This window comes from Glycine max, chromosome 10 (genome assembly GCF_000004515.6).
Source record: "Glycine max cultivar Williams 82 chromosome 10, Glycine_max_v4.0, whole genome shotgun sequence".
Taxonomy (NCBI): domain Eukaryota; kingdom Viridiplantae; phylum Streptophyta; class Magnoliopsida; order Fabales; family Fabaceae; genus Glycine; species Glycine max.
This window is the reverse complement of record NC_038246.2, coordinates 30,303,310-30,317,034: the sequence shown is the minus strand read 5'-3', so window position 1 is coordinate 30,317,034 and position 13,725 is coordinate 30,303,310. Positions and strand designations below refer to the sequence as shown.

The following is a 13,725-nucleotide window of genomic DNA, read 5'->3' as shown; positions in this document are numbered from 1 at the left end:
TGTTCATGTGTCCTCCACCTTCGAGTTTGGAGCTATGCTTCATGATTGCCTAAGTGTGGACCCTCAAGTGCAATCCTCCATTCTCCACTTTTTTCGGAGCCCCATGAATGTCATTGTCTAGCGCAGTTCATGTGTCCTCCACCTTCGAGTTTGGAGCTATGCTTCATGATTGCCTAAGTGTGGACCCTCCAGTGCAATCCCCTATTCTCCACTTTTTTCGGAGCCCCATGAATGTCATTGCCTAGTTCTGTTCATGTGTCCTCCACCTTCGAGTTTGGAGCTATGCTTCATGATTGCCTAAGTGTGGACCCTCAAGTGCAATCCTCCATTCTCCACTTTTTTCGGAGCCCCATGAATGTCATTGCCTAGTTCTGTTCATGGGTCTTCCACCTTTGAGTTTGGAGCTATGCTTCATGATTGCCTAAGTGTGGACCCTCCAGTGCAATCCTCCATTCTCCACTTTTCTCGGAGCCCCATGAATATCATTGCCTAGCGCTATTCATGTGTCCTCCACCTTCGAGTTTGGAGCTATGCTTCATGATTGCCAAAGTGTGGACCCTCAAGTGCAATCCTCCATTCTCCACTTTTTTTGGAGCCCCATGAATGTCATTGCCTAGCGTTGTTCATGTGTCCTCCACCTTCGAGTTTGGAGCTATGCTTCATGATTGCTTAAGTGTGAACCCTCAAGTGCAATCCTCCATTCTCCACTTTTTTCGGAGCCCCATGAATGTCATTGCCTAGCGCTGTTCATGTGTCCTCCACCTTCGAGTTTGGAGCTATGCTTCATGATTGCCTAAGTGTGGACCCTCAAGTGCAATCCTCAATTCTCCACTTTTTTTGGAGCCCCATGAATGTCATTGCCTAGCGTTGTTCATGTCTCCTCCACCTTCGAGTTTGGAGCTATGCTTCATGATTGCCTAAGTGTGGACCCTCAAGTGCAATCCTCCATTCTCCACTTTTTTTGGAGCCCCATGAATGTCATTGCCTAGCGTTGTTCATGTGTCCTCCACCTTCGAGTTTGGAGCTATGCTTCATGATTGCCTAAGTGTGGACCCTCAAGTGCAATCCTCCATTCTCCACTTTTTTTAGAGCCCCATGAATGTCATTGCCTAGCGCTGTTCATGTGTCCTCCACCTTCGAGTTTGGAGCTATGCTTCATGATTGCCTAAGTGTGGACCCTCCAGTGCAATCCCCTATTCTCCACTTTTTTCGGAGCCCCATGAATGTCATTGCCTAGCGCAGTTCATGTGTCCTCCACCTTCGAGTTTGGAGCTATGCTTCATGATTGCCTAAGTGTGGACCCTCAAGTGCAATCCTCCATTCTCCACTTTTTTTAGAGCCCCATGAATGTCATTGCCTAGCGCTGTTCATGTGTCCTCCACCTTCGAGTTTGGAGCTATGCTTCATGATTGCCTAAGTGTGGACCCTCAAGTGCAATCCTCCATTCTCCACTTTTTTGGAGCCCCATGAATTTCATTGCCTAGCGTTGTTCATCTGTCCTCCACCTTCGAGTTTGGAGCTATACTTCATGATTGCCTAAGTGTGGACCCTCAAGTGCAATCCTCAATTCTCCACTTTTTTTGGAGCCCCATGAATGTCATTGCCTAGCGTTGTTCATGTGTCCTCCACCTTCGAGTTTGGAGTTATGCTTCATGATTGCCTAAGTGTTGACCCTCAAGTGCAATCCTCCATTCTCCACTTTTTTCGGAGCCCCATGAATGTCATTGCCTAGCGTTGTTCATGTGTCCTCCACCTTGGAGTTTGGAGCTATGCTTCATGATTGCCTAAGTGTGGACCCTCCAGTAAAATCCCCTATTCTCCACTTTTTTCGGAGCCCCATGAATGTCATTTCCTAGCGCTATTCATGGGTCCTCCACCTTTGAGTTTGGAGCTATACTTCATGATTGCCTAAGTGTGGACCCTCAAGTGCAATCCTCCATTCTCCACTTTTTTCGGATCCCCATGAATGTCATTGCCTAGCACTGTTCATGTGTCCTCCACCTTCGAGTTTGGAGCTATGCTTCATGATTGCCTAAGTGTGGATCCTCTAGTGCAATCCTCCATTCTCCACTTTTTTCGAAGCCCCATGAATGTTGTTGCCTAGCGCTGTTCATGTGTCCTCCACCTTCGAGTTTGGAGCTATGCTTCATGATTGCCTAAGTGTGGACCCTCAAGTGCAATCCTCCATTCTCCACTTTTTTCGGAGCCCCATGAATGTCATTGCCTAGTGTTATTCATGTGTCCTCCACCTTCGAGTTTGGAGCTATGCTTCATGATTGCCTAAGTGTGGACCCTCCAGTGCAATCCCCTATTCTCCACTTTTTTCGGAGCCCCATGAATGTCATTGCCTAGCGCAGTTCATGTGTCCTCCACCTTCGAGTTTGGAGCTATGCTTCATGATTGCCTAAGTGTGGACCCTCAAGTGCAATCCTCCATTCTCCACTTTTTTTGGAGCCCCATGAATGTCATTGCCTAGCGTTGTTCATGGGTCTTCCACCTTCGAGTTTGGAGCTATGCTTCATGATTGCCTAAGTGTGGACCCTCAAGTGCAATCCTCAATTCTCCACTTTTTTTGGAGCCCCATGAATGTCATTGCCTAGCGCTATTCATGTGTCTTCCACCTTCGAGTTTGGAGCTGTGCTTCATGATTCCCTAAGTGTGGACCCTCAAGTGCAATCCTCCATTCTCCACTTTTTTCGGAGCCCCATGAATGTCATTGCCTAGCGTTGTTCATGTGTCCTCCACCTTGGAGTTTGGAGCTATGCTTCATGATTGCCTAAGTGTGGACCCTCCAGTGCAATCCCCTATTCTCCACTTTTTTCGGAGCCCCATGAATGTCATTGCCTAGCGCAGTTCATGTGTCCTCCACCTTCGAGTTTGGAGCTATGCTTCATGATTGCCTAAGTGTGGACCCTCAAGTGCAATCCTCCATTCTCCACTTTTTTTGGAGCCCCATGAATGTCATTGCCTAGCGTTGTTCATGGGTCTTCCACCTTCGAGTTTGGAGCTATGCTTCATGATTGCCTAAGTGTGGACCCTCAAGTGCAATCCTCAATTCTCCACTTTTTTTGGAGCCCCATGAATGTCATTGCCTAGCGCTGTTCATGTGTCCTCCACCTTCGAGTTTGGAGCTATGCTTCATGATTGCCTAAGTGTGGACCCTCAAGTGCAATCCTCATTCTCCACTTTTTTCGGAGCCCCATGAATGTCATTGTCTAGCGCTGTTCATGTGTCCTCCACCTTCGAGTTATGCTTCATGATTGCCTAAGTGTGGATCCTCTAGTGCAATCCTCCATTCTCCACTTTTTTCGAAGCCCCATGAATGTTGTTGCCTAGCGCTGTTCATGTGTCCTCCACCTTCGAGTTTGGAGCTATGCTTCATGATTGCCTAAGTGTGGATCCTCTAGTGCAATCCTCCATTCTCCACTTTTTTCGGAGCCCCATGAATGTCATTGCCTAGCGCTGTTCATGTGTCCTCCACCTTCGAGTCTGGAGCCCCGCGAATGTCATTGCCTAGCACTGTTCGCCAATTCTCCATTCTCCACTTTTATTCGGAGACCCATGAATGTCGGACGAAATCAATGTCTTATCTTTGCTTTCCTCTTATCTCCGATGAGAGGTAAGTGAAGAGGGGTAACTGTCATACCCTAATTTCGTCCGGAGATTATTATTTGATGATATACAACCTTTGATTGGCCGCTTCGAGATACTGGGCACCCTTTGTTGCACAATATGTGAAGTCCCGAGACGTGCCAAAGAATCAAAAGGAAGCAGGCTTACGCGATCCGTGAAAATTTCGTAATGTGACGAAAATCGAAAGGAGGTGTTTTTCGCAATCCGTGAGTTTTCGTAACTTCTTCGAAAGCTAAAAAAGAGTAAATACATAATCCCTGAAGATTCGTAACCTTGTGGAAGGAAAATAAGTATCGTTACGAAATTCGTAAAGTTTCGTAACGTTATGAAAAAAGAATTACCAAAAAAGGTAAAGGAGGGGTGCATTTAGTAAAAAGGGGGGTACAAATAGCAATCAGGCCCACTTGGGCCTTCCAGATTCTTCCTCCAGAAGGCTGTTGCTTCTGGAGGAAGCAACCTTGCTCGCCTGGGCGAGCTGGGTGGCAAGCTCCTCCCCTATTTTGCTATAAATAGGGGGAGGAGTGAAGGGAGAAGGGGTTCAGCCTTCTTGGCACTTCTTATTCTCTCGAAATTGGTGAGGAAAATTATTTCCGTGAAGAAAATCCAAGCCGAGGCGCTTCCGTAACGTTTCCGTGAGTAATTACGCGAAGATTCTCGATCGTTCTTCAACATTCATTGTTCGTTCTTCGTTTTCTTCAGTCTTTAACGGGTAAGTACCTCAAACCGAGCTTTTCAATTCATTCTATGTACCCGTGGTGGTCCACATTTTGTTTCATGTATTTTTATTCTCGTTTTCATTCGCTTTCTATACCCCCTTTTGACGTGCTTCAGTCATTTATTTAAGTTGTTTCTCGCCTAATCTAAAAATAAAATAAATTTCCACCGATCATTTGAATTGTATCATCCGTTAATTTCTGTTAAAAAGAATTCCGACCGTTCGGTCGTGCCGTAACCACGTTGGAAATAAAAAAGAGGTAAAATAATAATATAATAATCAAAAAATACCTTTTAGTAAAATAAAGTGAAAAATCAATCGGATGTTTTCTCTTTGGGATTTCTCATTCTTAATTGAATTGACTAATAACTAAAGTGAAACTAAGGCTAAAATCAACTCGCCTAGTCAAGGTCATCCACAAAAAATAGGGTTTTGAAAGTTTATCATTTCAGTTTCTTACCAAGTAAAATGGATCATTTTTAAGGTCCAACGCCTTAAAATGATCACATTTCAAGTAAAAAGAATCACTTGATTCACGCATAAGGAAGAACTACGTAGGTCTGATTTCCTCTTTGATGGAGGGTACATAGGAGCAAGAGCCCCGCTTTTGTCGACCTCAAAAAATAAAAAGAAATAAAGTTAAGGTAACACAATTTCCACAATTCTAAAAAATAGGTTGTTGTCCTTTGAGACAAACGTGAGAGGTGCTAATACCTTCCTCAAGTGTAAATACAACTCCCGAACTTAGAATTTTTATTTTGACCGGTTTCCTTCAGTTTTTCCGACGTTTTCCAAAAATAAACGTTGGTGGCAACTCCGCACATCTTTCCTCCTTTGGAAAGCGCACCCGTGAGCCTCGCCTCGCTCGCCCGCAAAAGGGCACGTTGCGACACTCATGTATGCCTACTTTATCACGATACTAACATCTTCCACATTCAATCAAGTGAGGACACAACACTGAAACCCATAGATTACAAATACATAAAACACCGGCAAGGCATAAAATTCAACAAATCGAAATCAACAAATAAAAATGACCCAATACAGGAATACAAGAAATAGTGTGCAAAGACATCAAACATCCAAGGCTGTATAGACGATTTCCCTAACATCAAACCAGCAAAATTGAGATACAATCACGTGCAAGGCAAACAAATAGTTACACAAGTATATCCCAATACATCCTTCTATCTAGAATCATGACCCATTAACATTGGCTTTCAGCAATAGAGAAACAACAATAATCTCTTTTTCCCCTTCCAACATACCATTTCTTTCAATTTAAACCCACAATCAACCACATATCAAATCAGTAAAACAACAAAAAACAAAAAAAAACCCAAATTAGGGAAAACTCATTAATTTAAATCCCGGGAAACAACAATCACACACGATTTCCATCTATACCCTCACAAACAAGCACATATCAAACAAAAAAAACCCAAATTAGAGGGGGGAGGGGGGAAACTCATTAATTTAAATTGGGAAACCATAACATACCAACAAATCCATGGGGAGAGACTCAAGCTTCGATTCCGACAACGAATCGTCGAAGCGACGGGTTTTGGGGCTCCCAACGAAACCGAGAAGGGGTGGTGGAGGACAAGGAGGCGGTGGGGTGGTGGAGGACGAGGAGGCAGGCGGCGGTGCCGGCGCCGAAGCCGACGAGGGCGAGGGGGCCGAGGGAATGATGGGAGGGAAGGTTGTGCTAGCGTTTGCAGAGAAGAAAAAGAAGGGTTTATAAATAACCGTCGTAGAATAGTTTATTTAAAGATAGGTTACTAAAACTGCCTTTGTTTTAAATCAGAATATTTACAAAAATGCCACCGGCATGCTTTCTAAGACGGTCTTTGACAATCGTCGTAGATACCGCATTGTAAAAAGTAGTGTTTTTAGTAGTGTAGGTCACCTGGGAAATTTCTTAGTCCTAGCTCTAACTGTAATTCTATGCATCTTTGTCAAATTTGGGTCAAGGGCTGGTTGAGATATCTCTAATCCTTCTCCCTTCATAATTTCAATGTATCTGGAAAAAAAATTGGCGGCCATGTTAACTCATTCTCTTTAATGAGAGCACAAGTCTGTCATGAGGTGATTGACTTGTCTTTAAGAGAAGAACAAGATAATGACTAAATATGTGTTTGGCTCAACTTGTTTCAGAGAAATAATCCCTTATTTTTGTTGGCTTCTTAAGAGAGCTTTGAAAAACAAAAGTATTTCTTAGAAGAAAGTTGTTCTAAAAAACATGCTAAGAGGTAGTTATAGGTAAATAATCTATTAATGCACAGGAACAAACCGAAATCTATTAATGCACTAGCTTTCTCGGCTGCAGTACTTGTATCTGGTTCAATATGAGTCAATTTACATATTTCCTCTAACTTTGACCTCTTCTTAAAAACAAGTTCTTTCATTCTGCTTGCTTTTAGTTTGGCAAGCCTGTCCACTTCTGCAAAAGCCTGAAAAAGGAATCTTCAGTCTAGGAGCTCCATCTCCACTGAATAAATTGCAAAGAATGAAAAAAACAATAAAGGGTGAGTGAACTGAAAGAAGCTTGCAGACCTTCTCTATCATTTCTGTTGAAAGAACACCTCGTTCAGTGATTTCTGATTCTGAGATTCCAACAATAGAAGTAATCTTCATAAAATAGTTTCTCTCTTCTGTTCATGAGTCCATCAAATTCCAAAGTTCAAATAGTTTAGATACAACATCCTTCAACTTCATTTTTAAAAAGAGTGTACTTTAAGAACATGCCTCAAAAACATCTGCATAAATAAATAAATAATATTGATCCCTGAAAAAGGAATCTTCAGTCTAGGAGCTCCATCTCCACTGAATAAATTGCAAAGAATGAAAAAAACAATAAAGGGTGAGGGAACTGAAAGAAGCTTCCAGACCTTCTCTATCATTTCTGTTGAAAGAACACCTCGTTCAGTGATTTCTGATTCTGCGATTCCAACAATAGAAGTAATCTTCATAAAATAGTTTCTCTCTTCTTTTCATGAGTCCATCAAATTCCAAAGTTCAAATAGTTTAGATACAACATCTTTCAACTTCATTTTTAAAAAGAGTGTACTTTAAGAACATGCCTAAAAAACATCTGCATAAATAAATAAATAATATTGATCCCTGAAAATGGAATCTTCAATCCAGGAGCTCCATCTCCATTGAATAAATTGCAAAGAATGAAAAAAACAATAAAGGGTGAGGGAACTGAAAGAAGCTTCCAGACCTTCTCTATCATTTCTGTTGAAAGAACACCTCGTTTAGTGATTTCTGATTCTGAGATTCCAACAATAGAAGTAATCTTCATAAAATAGTTTCTCTGTTCTTTTCATGAGTCCATCAAATTCCAAAGTTCAAATAGTTTAGATACAACATCCTTCAACTTCATTTTTAAAAAGAGTGTACTTTAAGAACATGCCTAAAAAACATCTGCATAAATAAATAAATAATATTGATCCATACATCCTAAAAAATGAAGCTAATTAATTGTCCATATAGAAATTAAGTTCATTTATGCAAGAATTTAAATTATGACCACGATTACAACTTCCTTTGTAACTCTTAATACTGTAAAAAAATCACAAACAGATAGGATCAATACAGTCACATTACACTTTCAAAGCAATCCTAAAGATTCCAAAAAATGTGATTGCAATCACAATTGAAGTTGTAGTCAATTTTTTTAAAACCTTGCCTAAATAAATGAATAATTATGGAAGCAATTAATTAAAAACATAACGTACTACGTTCTATTCACGGGGTAAATACCTCTAACCGGGTAAGTTGATAGGTTTTGGAATTGCAACTTTCCTTAAAACAATCATACCACCTCTTCTAGAAGAAGAGGCCCATCTGCAACAGCATTAGCAGATTATCAATTTCAATTTTCTTTCAATCACTTTATAAGTTAATATTTATAACTCATGCACACATTGGGGGGAACTATGGTAATTGATAACAAATTGAATTATGGCCTAAGTCAGATAATGAGGCAAGATGGGACTTAGAACAACTATTGGATTTGGGCAGATAATTGAAGAAACATATGATCCAAATTCTAAATACTTCATTACAAGAGACAGAAATAGACAGATAGGTAAAAAGGAAGGCGAATTTGTTATGCTGAGTTGGCAAACCAAGTTAGAAGGTTAGCAGAATATAGGGAGGAGGAGTGAGCATGTGAGGTATGCTTTTTTTTTTTTTCTCAATTCTTTTCACAATAACACTCATACACTGGTTTCTGGTCTAGTGTTCTGTCAACTTAATATTGGAACCAAATAGATATATCTTCTAAAAAACAACATATCACTATATGATTTGCTTTCAAAACTCCGAAGCACAAAATTGGTTTTTGGGTACAATGAGACCACAAGACCAACACACTGCCCAAAATCCTCACCCTTAGTTTATTTTTAGTGGGTTCAAAAGCGCACTCAATGAATAAAGTAAATAAAGTGGCATATAACCCCATTAAACAACCTCATTAACAACTTCCAAATCAAAGGACCAAAATAAAAATAAACTAATCATGGAAAATCATACAAGTAGCAAGAAGTTGAACGATGAATACCTTATTCCCAACTGTTCAGTTCTCTTAAAATAATAAATTAAAATTTTTACCTAACAAGACTTTCTACCAGTGTCAAAGAATACCAGCTACAATGATTCTAGGATTTTCTCTCAATCCCTCTCTTTTTTAGCTTTCTGTCAACTTCTGCTAGCCTCTTCTCTTCTGGTTTTTCTCATTTTTCTTGTGTAAATTCCCTGAACTCTCTCTTCCTAAAAATGTCCCTTTGTTTTTACAAGAATGGTGAAAATGGATATAAACATTCTTGTCAGTAGAAAAAGCAATGAACAACTTTTACCAGGGCATTTCTCTTTTGCATAAGAGCATTGACTACAGTCTGTGACAATGACTTTCCCTTTGAAGCTATAAGAATTTGGAGCTTTTCAAGATTAGAGTTGGGATTCTTTGTAATGCTTCTTGTCACCGTAGCATATGAACCTGTATTAAAACAAGTGATTCCTGTGTACTTGAATGCATTCTACTGACTTCTATCACCCAAAACTATCTGCATCAAGATATCACAACAAAGAGATCAACATCAGAATATTCTTGCATGCTTTATTACAAATTATTTCAAAGTCTAGAGATGGGAAATGCCAAATATAGTAGAGAGTGAATATGTAATAAATTGTTGTTTCTTCCAGTTTTGGTGGGTAAATTTTGGTTTTCCTTTCTAAAAACATAAAAGTTTAACTGTTCAAATATATTATTCCCTGAAGTTAGAAAATGCAGTGACTCAGATACACAGAATCAGAATAATATATATATATATATATATACACACACACACACACCCAAAAATGAGTAATAGAGATTCTGCTATTCAAGCATTGCTTGTCGAAAAAATAGAATATGTAGTGAGTTTGCAAAGTAGCAATTTATATTCCTAACATGATTTAAATATCTTTGCCACGAAAAATTCAAATAAGAGCAGTACCGTGTGTGGAGTTGGATAAAGATAAAGACAATGGTCATAATTCCAGGTGATGGGTTGTACAGTCAGAGGAAGTGGACATAGATGACTCTGATGGGTTATGGTAACAACAAGCTACAACTTAAACCCAAAATCCATTAGTTTCAAGATTCTAGAAACCAAAAGTTACCAGGTAAATAAATTAGCAAACACGAGGGACAAACTACATGTTCAAAATGATCATGTAGTAAACACAATCAGCTTCCGTAGCAACTATAAAAGCACAAAATTAATGATGTCCCATGCAAAATAGTAAACATAATTATTTTAATGATATTTTTTATCCCTTTCCTTATTCCTAATTATTTGATTTATTTATGATTTTCTCTCTTTTTATCCCTCTTTTTATTATGACCCATATTAAAATAAACACAGGCAAATTCATAATTCTTTTGAAGTGCAATTTAAAATTCATATAATGGCTTTAATTATTTTTTGCTTCCAAACAATCACCATTACTAGTGTCATCAAGCATGTTGTCACAAACATAATAGTGGTGGTGGCCAGTCCTACAGACCAAGCAAAATAGTTAGCACTTGTCAATAATTAAAATATCATAGGTAAACATAGTGAAATAGAAGTGTACCACATGCATGACCCATCATGTCAATATCCCTTAGGCCAATTGGGACAGCTAAACAAAGGCACATTAATATCCAATTGACTTCTGGGGCATAAATCTGTCCATATATTCTGCTTGAAGTATGAACAATCTTAACCGGAGGAAAACAATTAAGTGCGCAACACTGGCTTACAATGGAAAAGGTAGCCGAAATCACTGCTTGACTTCGAACAATGGCAGCAAGAGTGGCCACTACGAAAACTGGCCAAAATACAGTTTCTGCAGAAAAATAGTAGCACAATTACACTAGAGAGGCCATAAATAACCTTAGCAGCTTGTGGATTCTTGAAATAATTTCTTGCCTGGTATGGCTTTGTAGAAACTTTCTTGAATGTCATGATGGTGCTTAGAGAGAAATGCGGCCTGGCCCATATATGCCAAAATCAGGAAGGGATACACTAGACATGTGAAAGCTACCTGAGATTAAGGGAGACTGTTAAAGCACATATCATTTTGGAATGGCAGAATAGCATACTAGGATCAACTTAATCATTCATTTATTATATACTCTCAAATCTCTATTTACCTTTATTGAGAGTGCAGAAAAAAATGACCCAAGGCAGCATACATTGCCTCCACTCCTGAGAAAGTACCACACGAAAATTAATTCCACTACTCTAGTTGTTAATAAAATTAACTATATTATAGGTTCTTATACAATAAAAAACAAAAACTATATGATAGGTACCTGTGATTGAAAGCACAACTCCACCTAATGACATCCGTCCTTCAATGCCAGTGGCTCTGAGGAACTTCAACATGTAGAGTGGAGAAAGTGCACGGTATATGTGTCGGTTCCAGTAGAATCTGTTGTATACACCAATACCACTAATGCACAAAAGCCATGTTGCAAGTAGTGGGGCAAACATGAAGGCAACTCTATGTGTCCCATGATGTTGAATGGAGAAAAGGACCATCAAAATGACACACGAGATTATGACAACATAATCTGCATAAATAATGTAGATTTTTAAAAATGTGAATAGATTATATAAAGGTGGTGAAAGAAGCTTGGTGGGCTTACTTTCATGGAGTCCTTTGATCTTAACTTGAACTCCTGAAACTGCTGAAAAAACTGAAAGGAGACACGAGGGATGTTTATAGACCCAAAGGAGAAACAAATACAGATGTTTGTACAGATATCCACTCCTGAACTAACTCATAATCTCATAATAAGTAAATTAAATTTAGAAAGGAAAAAAAACATAGGAATCCATGAACTAGGTGATATGGCATAAATCTCTTGATACGTAATTCACTAGTAATTTCCTTTTACTAATAAATATTAAGATAGTAATCTCCTTAAGTATCAGTGTATTGTGAGGTTCCTTTACCCCTTGCCCCTCCAATTCTAAAAATGTTCTCAGTTAGAGCCCTTAGAATATCTTATTCCCTCACTTATTCTGCAAAATTTGCATTGCTTTAAAACCTCCATAGTAAAATACTTGTCTAATGATTACCACTCATAGGAATTCCCCACTAGGCCCCTACCATCCATTTTCCTCATTATTATGTAATAATTATATAATGATGAACAAGTTCCCCATTTGATCATTCTGTAAAAAAAAAGTTCCCCATCTGACCATCAAAAGTATTGCACTTCACTAGGGTGGTTTGCTAGATTCATATGATATTTGAAATATATAATTTTCTTACCCCTAAGAAAAACATGCTTCACAGAATAAATCTTCGGCGAAAGAAGAATAATACGTGCCTCTTCTGCCATACTTATTAATCAGAAAAGTATAAATGCCAATAACCTTCAGTAACTTATTTTCCCTTTCCTTGCTAATATGAACTTAGACTGCATTACATCATACATTTAATCATGAAATGTACAACTATTGTGGTATTATGTTTGAGATTCATGTCAAGAAATTGAGTTACGTAGTCTGAAAATTATCAAGCTTGAAAGAACACACGGACAAACCTCTCTAAGGGATGGACGCATGTAGAATTTAGATTCACAATTAGAGAATCATATTCAAATAACAGGCACTAATCAGTTAACAAGCAAGAATCAGAATACTGGGGTTTCAAACACCGATACCAAGCCAGTCTATAACTTCAAAGAATAAGACCAACAAGCACATACTCCTAAAATCCTTCAAAAGAAGTTTTAAAAAAATCACCAGAAAAACACAACAAAAAATCCATTTACCGAAAAGCAAATTCTCTCTCATTTTCTCCTCCAATAATTAAAGAACCCAGTACATCGTTCCAGTGTATCTCCATCCTCAACAGTAGAGCCAAAAATCACATAAATTTCTCAGCATTTTCCCTATGACTCAAGCAACAGCAAACACAAACAAAGGAAACCCTAAAAACCACATCTACAACATTTGAACGCAACGCGTGCGAGAGCATCAAACTATATAACACAAGCATTTTTGAATTTTTGGATCTGAATTAGCAGCGAGCACAAAAATGACAACTTTATGGCAATTTTTCTTTTATTTTAATATATATATTGAGAGAGAGAGAGAGAGAGAAAGAGAGAGATGGAGATAGATACCAATGAGAATAAGACGCTTGTCGGCTTTCGAAGAGCCCTTGAAATGACGAAGGAGCTCATGATGAATTTTGTACACCAAAAGTCGCATAAGAGTATATTTAATTTAATTAGGTGTTATGAAAACAGAGTCAACAATTACAAAGCAAAACTCAGAATCAATATTAGAACCAAATGAAGAAGAAGAACAAGGGACAAAAAGGAGAATCAACAGGCCACGATACCTGGAAGATTACGTAGCAAGGTGAAGCTGAGCTTGCAGCCAGGTCAACAACGTTCTAGAAGCTATCCAAGATTCCTTGGCCGTTAGAGGCTGTCTCCTGCTAGCAATGAAGTGCAATTTCTCAATTCCTCCAAGGCACACACAATGCCAAAATTTGTTAGAATTGTATCTTCTAGAATTATAACAGAATACTTATAAATACAAAATTGATGTAATTCTAATGGACAAGCAAATAATACAAATTTTCTCTTCTCCCTTACCTTGTTCTGGAGGCCCTAAACCTCGAATTCTAGAACCACTCCCTTCGATCACAACAACTTAATGCTTTCATTGAGCTCCATGGCCGAATCCACCCGCTTCGCTCCAAGACTAACATGGATCGTATAGAAGAGGCTATAGCCAAGCTTGCTTCGAGTCACCTTCATGTCACTGAGAAGCTGAATGACCTCATTAATCGCATCGTTGCCCTGGAAACCACCA

General features: G+C 39.0%; 2 long non-coding RNA genes across 13 annotated transcripts; both read right to left on the bottom strand.

The window, feature by feature from the left end:
- Positions 1-5,153: 5,153 nt before the first annotated feature.
- Positions 5,154-10,726, bottom strand: LOC102668326 (uncharacterized). 11 transcript variants are annotated; one of them, XR_005886967.1, is made up of 7 exons: positions 9,214-10,726; positions 8,117-8,200; positions 7,240-7,777; positions 6,905-7,107; positions 6,642-6,801; positions 5,849-6,371; positions 5,154-5,305 (listed from the first exon to the last, which is right to left on the bottom strand). It is a non-coding gene; the product is annotated as an uncharacterized lncRNA (long non-coding RNA). The 11 variants fall into 11 exon arrangements; XR_005886965.1 differs by lacking the exons at positions 5,154-5,305; positions 5,849-6,371 and having other exon boundaries at positions 6,639-6,801; positions 7,240-7,442; positions 7,575-7,777; XR_005886970.1 differs by lacking the exons at positions 5,154-5,305; positions 5,849-6,371 and having other exon boundaries at positions 6,639-6,801; positions 7,240-7,337; positions 7,575-7,777.
- An 86-nt stretch (positions 10,727-10,812) lies between these two features.
- On the bottom strand, positions 10,813-13,016 carry LOC106794985 (uncharacterized). 2 transcript variants are annotated; one of them, XR_001383166.2, is made up of 5 exons: positions 12,672-13,016; positions 11,535-11,585; positions 11,199-11,459; positions 11,037-11,091; positions 10,813-10,927 (listed from the first exon to the last, which is right to left on the bottom strand). It is a non-coding gene; the product is annotated as an uncharacterized lncRNA (long non-coding RNA). The 2 variants fall into 2 exon arrangements; XR_001383164.2 differs by having other exon boundaries at positions 11,535-13,016.
- Between the last annotated feature and the right edge of the window lie 709 nt (positions 13,017-13,725).